The 7,309-nt window shown below is 40.1% G+C and overlaps 1 long non-coding RNA gene across 1 annotated transcript; it reads right to left on the reverse strand.

Moving 5' to 3' along the window:
* Window positions 1–3,895: 3,895 nt before the first annotated feature.
* On the reverse strand, window positions 3,896–7,062 carry LOC140998793 (uncharacterized). Its single transcript, XR_012179458.1, has 2 exons — window positions 6,929–7,062; window positions 3,896–4,824 (listed from the first exon to the last, which is right to left on the reverse strand). It is a non-coding gene; the product is annotated as an uncharacterized lncRNA (long non-coding RNA).
* Between the last annotated feature and the right edge of the window lie 247 nt (window positions 7,063–7,309).

Here is a 7,309-nt window from a genome sequence, read left to right on the forward strand (position 1 = left end):
TAATGTTTATTTGAATGTTAACTTCAGGTCAATATGTACAAGACAGACTTTTCACTGGGAGTATTAAGCTTGTTTTCCAGGCTGGAGACCCACTGCCCACATCCTCCAATTTCTTTACTGATTCGAATCGGTCTGGCGTTGTGCTCATCGACAACTGTTTCCCCAGTTGGAAAAACAAATGAGCCAATCACAGCTTTTTTTTATGTTGAGACTATAAATGGGGGGACGTCATCTCTTCTTTCCCAGAGCCACAAAGATGGCCACAAGTGTGAATGACATCAGTGCAGCTATTCGCGTTGTTGCGGTCGACTTGCTGAAATAACTGTTGAAATGCCAAATGGCTTGTTGTCTAGGGCGAAGACAAAACATGATGTCAGACTGACAATTGAAATTAATCCCATTTCAGTCTGATTATTATGGTCTAGAATGTCTAAACTGACACATAGACCCCAGTTACATCTGGTATGTACATGTTGTCTGGATATGGGTAAGTAGAAACCAGGGACGCTTGAAGTCAGCAACAGTTGGGGGTGCTGAGGGGTCAGTTCATATAATAACGCCATAGTAAATTGTGCACGACATTCATTTTTTTAATTATTATTTTGAATGGACAGGATAACATGCATCTGATCGTTATTAACAATAATTTACAACTTTTTAAGAACGCTTTACACTACAGCAGACGGCAAACTTGAACACCACTTGAAGTCCCCAGACTCCCTTATAAAATCACTCAATTTTGTGAGTTGTTGAGTAAGAAGAAACTTTATAAACTTTGTGACTTGCTGTTTATAACAAATTCTTAATTATTTGGGCCCTCTTGTAAATTCGGCATATGTTGTAGCCTCAGTTTAGGAGGTGCTGCAGCCCCCTCGGCAACCCTAGTTCCCGCATCTATGGTGGGAGTCAGTGGAGCCTGTCAAACTTGCCGAAATTGGTCGGAAGAAGAGCACAACTAATGTTTTTCATTGAGAAAGGCCTTCAGTGGCACTCTTCTCCTCTTCTTTCAGTGAAGAAACACTTCCCAGTTCTGATATAACTGATGCTACAGCAGCGTCAATGCTAATCTGAGGAGCTGCAAGTGTTTTTAAATGAACAGTCGCCAGGCCTGTGGCTGCCAGTAGTTTCTGCATTTGTTCTTTATATTCTTGAAACAGCTTGCTAGTTTATGTGGCAGCTTTCATACAAATTCAGACACATGGCCAAAAAAAAAAAAAACAACATTTAGGTGTTGAAGCAGTGACTTCCTGTTTGGCCCGGCCACACTGTGTTTGAGGTTTTTCCAGCAGGAGATGACGCAGGAGAACAGACTGACTTACGGCTGTGGGTCTGTGATCAGACAGTGACACCATTCAACAGACGAATACTGATGTCACAACACTGTTGACTTGTGTCTGTATATTTTTAGATTTGTGGTTGGGGGGGCGCCATGTTTTGAACGCCATGTTTTTATGTCATTCGTCTGGATGGAAATTGTTGTGCCATCAGGCTCTGATGTGTAACCTTCAGTCAGCACGAATACTAAAAACTGTGAGTGCACTTTACTGGCATCACATGAAATCATTTCCACCTTGAAACTGCCAGCGTAGGAAGTTGCTTAGTGCAGCTGTAAGTGAGCTGATATCCTTTAAAAAAAAAAAAAAGCTATAATGTTTAATTATGTCCCATCAATCATTTTGTCAGAGTGGTTTTTTTTAACATGTCGCTCTCAGAAAACCTTTCGTTTGACCTCTCAGCAGCTCACACAGTGAAAAAAACAAGACTGGGAACTGTGTTGTGCATCTTTTTAAACAAGATAATCAGAAGATGTTTGTGTGTTGTCTTAACTGGGTCAGTGTCAGAACATTACAGTCCAATATAAATAGAGCCACACAGAGAGATGAGTCTGCGTGAGCTGCAGAGCTGCTGGCACATTTCTTAAGCTTGTTTCTGTCCTCTTCCAGACGGAGAAGATGTTATTCATGTAAATGTGTCGGTGTGAGTAATCTTCATGAAACAATTCAGAAGAGCAGTTCTGGAGGTGAGAATCTACTGTGTGTGTGTGAGTGTGTGTGTGTGTGTGACTCCTATAGAGAGCCGAACACACAATCCATTCCCTCATGGGACCTTATTTTGGAGAAAAAGATGTGTACAGTCGGATGTTTGTGAAATAAAAAGATATTTTTTTAAGTCAATAAAGTCACTGTTTGTTGTACAGATAGTAAAATGTCATGTAGTTTTGAGTGAAACCGCTCAGTGAAGTACATCGCCTCGCCCGACACACGTAAACAACACCAACATGTCCGCCACTTCAGCACAGGAAAAGTGAAAATCACAATAAAACTGGCAATAATGTCAACTGCAGTTATATGAAAGAGTAGTTTTATAATAATTATTAAATCTCTTCTTCAAAATCACTTTTATTATATGACTTTCTCTTAACTGATGGTATTTATTCAACTTGTTTATATCTTAGCTTCTGGGTCACATTTGCCCAAACTGTGTTTTATTAGAAAGAACTTTGTGAACGGTACCAAATAAATAAAGTTATTGTTACAATATTCAAGTTAAAATGAAGGGAAATCAATAATATTTGAGACAATATTGTGCTTCCAACATTGTGTCAACACTTTCATGTTTCGACTATAATACACTTTGGTGTGGAGGACCTGGACTGGGCCTGCACAGAACCTTGACCTCAACCCTGTCAACACCTTCAGGATTGAACTTTGACTGCAAGCCTGACGTTATCAGCATCGTCCGGCCTCACTATTGCTCTTGTGGCTGAATGGGGAGCAAGTGTGCAGGCTCTGGTTCTGAAAATGACTTGTTCCTTCAATAATTACATATGTGGGTGTAAAGTTCAGGGGCACACATACAGTATTACCGGTTAATTAAAACGTAATGCTGGCTTTTTTTCATTCTTCAGGAAACAACAAGAAGTGTCGAAACATTTAAGCTGCTGCAGCTCAACGTTTCACCATCGAGTAAATCATTAAGAGTTTCCTCATTGGTTTGACCCTTGACCTCTGTCAGATGCTGTTTCCCTCTCTCCTAATCTAACCTGCCTCACACTATTTAAAAAGAGCTCATGGCATGTTTAATTTAAAATGTACAGCGGTTTAAAACCGAGACGAGTGACATGTTCTTTACTAAGATGTTTTTTTATGTTTACACCTAAACTTTCCAGCACAGTTAAAATCTACTGGCAGCCAAATATTGTCCACACTGGAGAGTGTTGCTTATTTTTGTGGTCCAACACTGACCTCCTGTGGACACTGATGTGATTGCATCTGCTGGGTCTTCAACAGTAAATCAGTCTAAGAAATACAGTATCTCAAATTAGATGTTTGGTTAGAAAGTCTTAATAGTCTATTAGTCGGCTACTGAGTTTGAGTTTGTATTTTCTATTGATTTATTTTGGCTTGAGATTACATTACTTGAAATGGAGCAGCAGATATGAATACTGACAATGAACTTCAGTGCCTGTAAATCTCATTAGGCCACGATTCAGATACGCTTTGTCCTTCAGGCATCTAATCGGAAATCAGAAAATCTTCTGGGGCCCAGCAAAGATTTTAACAACTCTGATAAACATGACACTAAGATTATTTCCCTAAAAATTATGAATAACAACTAATTTAACAGCCTGAACTTTGTGCACCAGATGAATTTAGACGTCTATCTGAAGTCTGTTAGTTTTGTCAGTCTGTCTTTGATAAACTGGTCTCTGATTCACGTCAAGTTCTCTGACGATCTTAATCTTCAGGGCTTGTCAGTGGCCATATTTCCTTTTCTCCTCAGAGGAAACTGATCATCGGCCTGCACTTCTTAGCTTTTTATTCCAGGAATTTCTTTCTTCTTAACACAACTTACATCATCAACATCCACCAACAATGACAGATCAGAAACATGCCAAGGTGATAAAAATATGACTTTATTAAAATGAATGTTTACAATGTGCATCAAATTCAGGCATTTGCAGTCAGCTTACATCGGTTGACATGCGCTAAGGGCGCTCTGATTGAGTGGGCACCGACTGTTATCGGCAGATGTAAGTTGTAAAGGTTTAATCGGTGGTCTCTATAGAACCCGATCAGAAGAGCCGATCAGAAGAGCCGATCAGATAAACACAGGAGACAGTTTCTCTACGTGCTGCTAAAATGTCACAGCCACACACACCACAGGACTCTGCTGCTCACTGGCTGCTAACAGCTAACTAATTTCCTCCTGCCAATATCAATACGGATTCTCGGTGCCCTCTTTGTTTAACCAGCGCGACATATAAGCAAAGTCCTGCCAGCAAGCTGTTTGTGACTGAGGAGATAGATGGACCGGTAACACGGGACAATTCTCATAGCTCATTAGGTCTCACGTTGAGAGGCCAGCCAGTGATTATAACTAGCGCTGAAACAGTACTGTGGAGAGAGATAACAGCGGTAACTGCAGGAGAAGAAGTAGTCCAATCAATTTATCTTTTGGGACTGTCTGTTTGTGAAAAGTATACAAATACACAAATACATCACTACAAAGACTGAGACAACTGAGACTGAGACATATTTTGTGTCATATTTTACTTTTTTTAATATATAACTATACTAAATATAATTACTTATTTCCTCAACATTTTAACGGCACTAAACTAAACTATGCCACTAATAACTAACAACTTAAGATGACAATAAAGTAAAGACACGTCCTTTTGATCTGTGATCAGTATCGGCCCGATACTGCTTCCAGCAATCGGTGATCGGTCCCAAAAATCCTGCTCGGGGTCGCCCTTAATTTCCAATAGCCAGAATGGACACAGCGCCACCTTGTGGTCAGTCTCTCCCACTTTGGATCCTGCAGGATGTGATCATGGAGCAGAGAGAGGGAGAGGGAAAACGGACAAATACGTTATGAATCTGACAGTAGTCGTAATATTGCACCATCTACCTTTTCTAGGTCACCACCCGCCTCTGCGTGAGTTAATGGTTAATCTTTATTTCACTCTCCTTACGTGCACTCTTTGTTTGAAACATGATAACACTCCTCTTACAGCAGCAAAGAACAGCTTGCACTAAATATTTCCCACTTGGACGCAATTAAAATGTTTAAATATCAACTAAAGACAGGATATTAAAGTACCGGTTGTTTGAGCTATAAAAGCAAACTTGTCAGCAGTCAAAGGTTAGTGTTGAGCCACACACGAGCTGAGGTGTTCAGCTTGTTGCAGGGATCTCTTCCACCACAGAGCCATGCTGTGGCTGAGGGTGGAATGGGTAACACCACTGCCCTTCTCTGCCTCCTCAGCATACACAAACACCAGTATAAAGCACTGGGCTGAACTGGGAGAAGAGGCATGCACACACCGACACACACAAACACATACTTCACAAGAAAAACACAAGAGAAATACAAGACATAAAGAAAGAGAGTGAATAATACAACTATTCTGTAACTATATGATAATTATTTAATCATTTATGTGAACATTTCATAGTATTTTAATGTCTTACATCACACTTAATTGAATATCTTTGGCTTTTGCACTGCTGGTTGGACAAAACAAGACACTGATGACATGAGGAAAATAACAGGGTTGGGTAATATATAGATTTTATATCTTTACATAATAAAAATCTGCAGATTAATCATTAATTTAAAATCATATTAAGACCTTAAAGGTGCAGTATGTAGAAGGGTGTAACGCTACATTGATTCAATGATAAACTATCATCGCTGCAAGGTGAAAACATCGATCCATATCGTCGCCAATCGTTAAGATACGCCTTTATTTTGAAATTCCCATCCCCGTTTCCGTCCATGTGCAGCTCCTTTCTAAACACTGCTTTGTTTTTATTATAAAACAATAGATTATTTTATTTTTAAATGTCTGGAACCATTGATAAAATAATATTTACACTGAAGAGTTCAGTAATAAAACTGTCAAATCATATTGATTGCGACTGATCGTGTTAAATGGGCGTACGATGTCATCTCGTATCGATCGCAGGCCCCTGTATCGAATCGATCAATCGCCCGTATCGCGGCAGACTTTGTGATATCGGCAAATATCGTGTCGTTGTCCAAAGAACCGATACAATATCGTATCGTGATGAAACTTGCGATTTACACCCCTAACATGTAGCTTTGGAGAAGAACAGAAAGACTGACATTGACTGACTTTAATTTTTTTTACTTTGTTTGTTTGTATTTGGCGGACCCTGCCACCTTTCCTGGCTTTAACCCTCATTCTCCCCTGAAACAAGCTTTTGTATTCAGTAATATAAATATAAAACTGTGGGCTACTCTTTGTGGATACAAAAGATCAGGTAGTTAATGAACTGGATGCAGATTTGAACTGTTTGAACAGAAATCAGTCATTCAGATGAGGCTGAGCTTCTTGGTTTAACTTTAAACTTTGCAGAGACACTGACAGTAATCACAGGCTGCTGCTTCATCCCCTATGATTAACTTCCCAACCTGCTGCAGGACTATCAACGTGGCATGAACACAGTGGGAGCAGTCACATAAAGACCAGACACAAAGCTACAGATCTGCATGTTCAGACAGAAAACAAACAAACACAGGAACAAAACAACACAACTTCTCTGTGAGTGTTTATTTACGTTGCTAACGTGGCACTTCTCCTCCCGCAACTACAAGCTAACAGCCTCTTTGCGTGGATTAGCTAGTATAGCATACACTTTTAAAACCACAAAAACGATGAAATATTTGACTTTTGCTCGCTTTGAAGCCTCTTCGCGTTGTTATTTAGCAGCTAACACTTGTTTTAAAGCCTGAACTCACAACAAGTCTGTGAAAAAAACTGCCTGTTGTTGACAGTTGTTGCTTCACAGTCGCTCGAAAAAGCGCCACAGACTGAGTGAAAACCGGTGAGATGCTCGGCGAGAGAACAATAAACGAGTCTAAGTATTAAAGTTGTACATTAATTGTCACTTACCTTCGGAAAACTTGCGCCTCGGAGCCGCCGCACGGAGATGCGGAGGATGGAAAGGTCTGGAAGGAGCGAGGAGGAGAGTGGTACCGCTCGGTGCGACGTAGCGGGTTGCCAGGTTTGCAGTTTATCCGCGAGTGCGCATGTGCAGTCGTGGAGGAAGTTGTTCAGTTTTGAGTTTCTTAAGTCTGCGTTACAGTAATATATTACTTATGTAACACGTCTTGTGAAGAATTTAATCTTGTTTTTGTTAAGAGCCCATCCACACCAACATATATTAATATTGTCATATTAATGTAGGCTTTTATATTGATATATAAGTTGTTTGTTCAGTCTCTGTGATCACAACATGCATTCCTTGTTCTGTGGACTAAAATAAAAAGGCAT

This window comes from Pagrus major, chromosome 6 (assembly GCF_040436345.1).
Source record: "Pagrus major chromosome 6, Pma_NU_1.0".
NCBI lineage: Eukaryota > Metazoa > Chordata > Actinopteri > Spariformes > Sparidae > Pagrus > Pagrus major.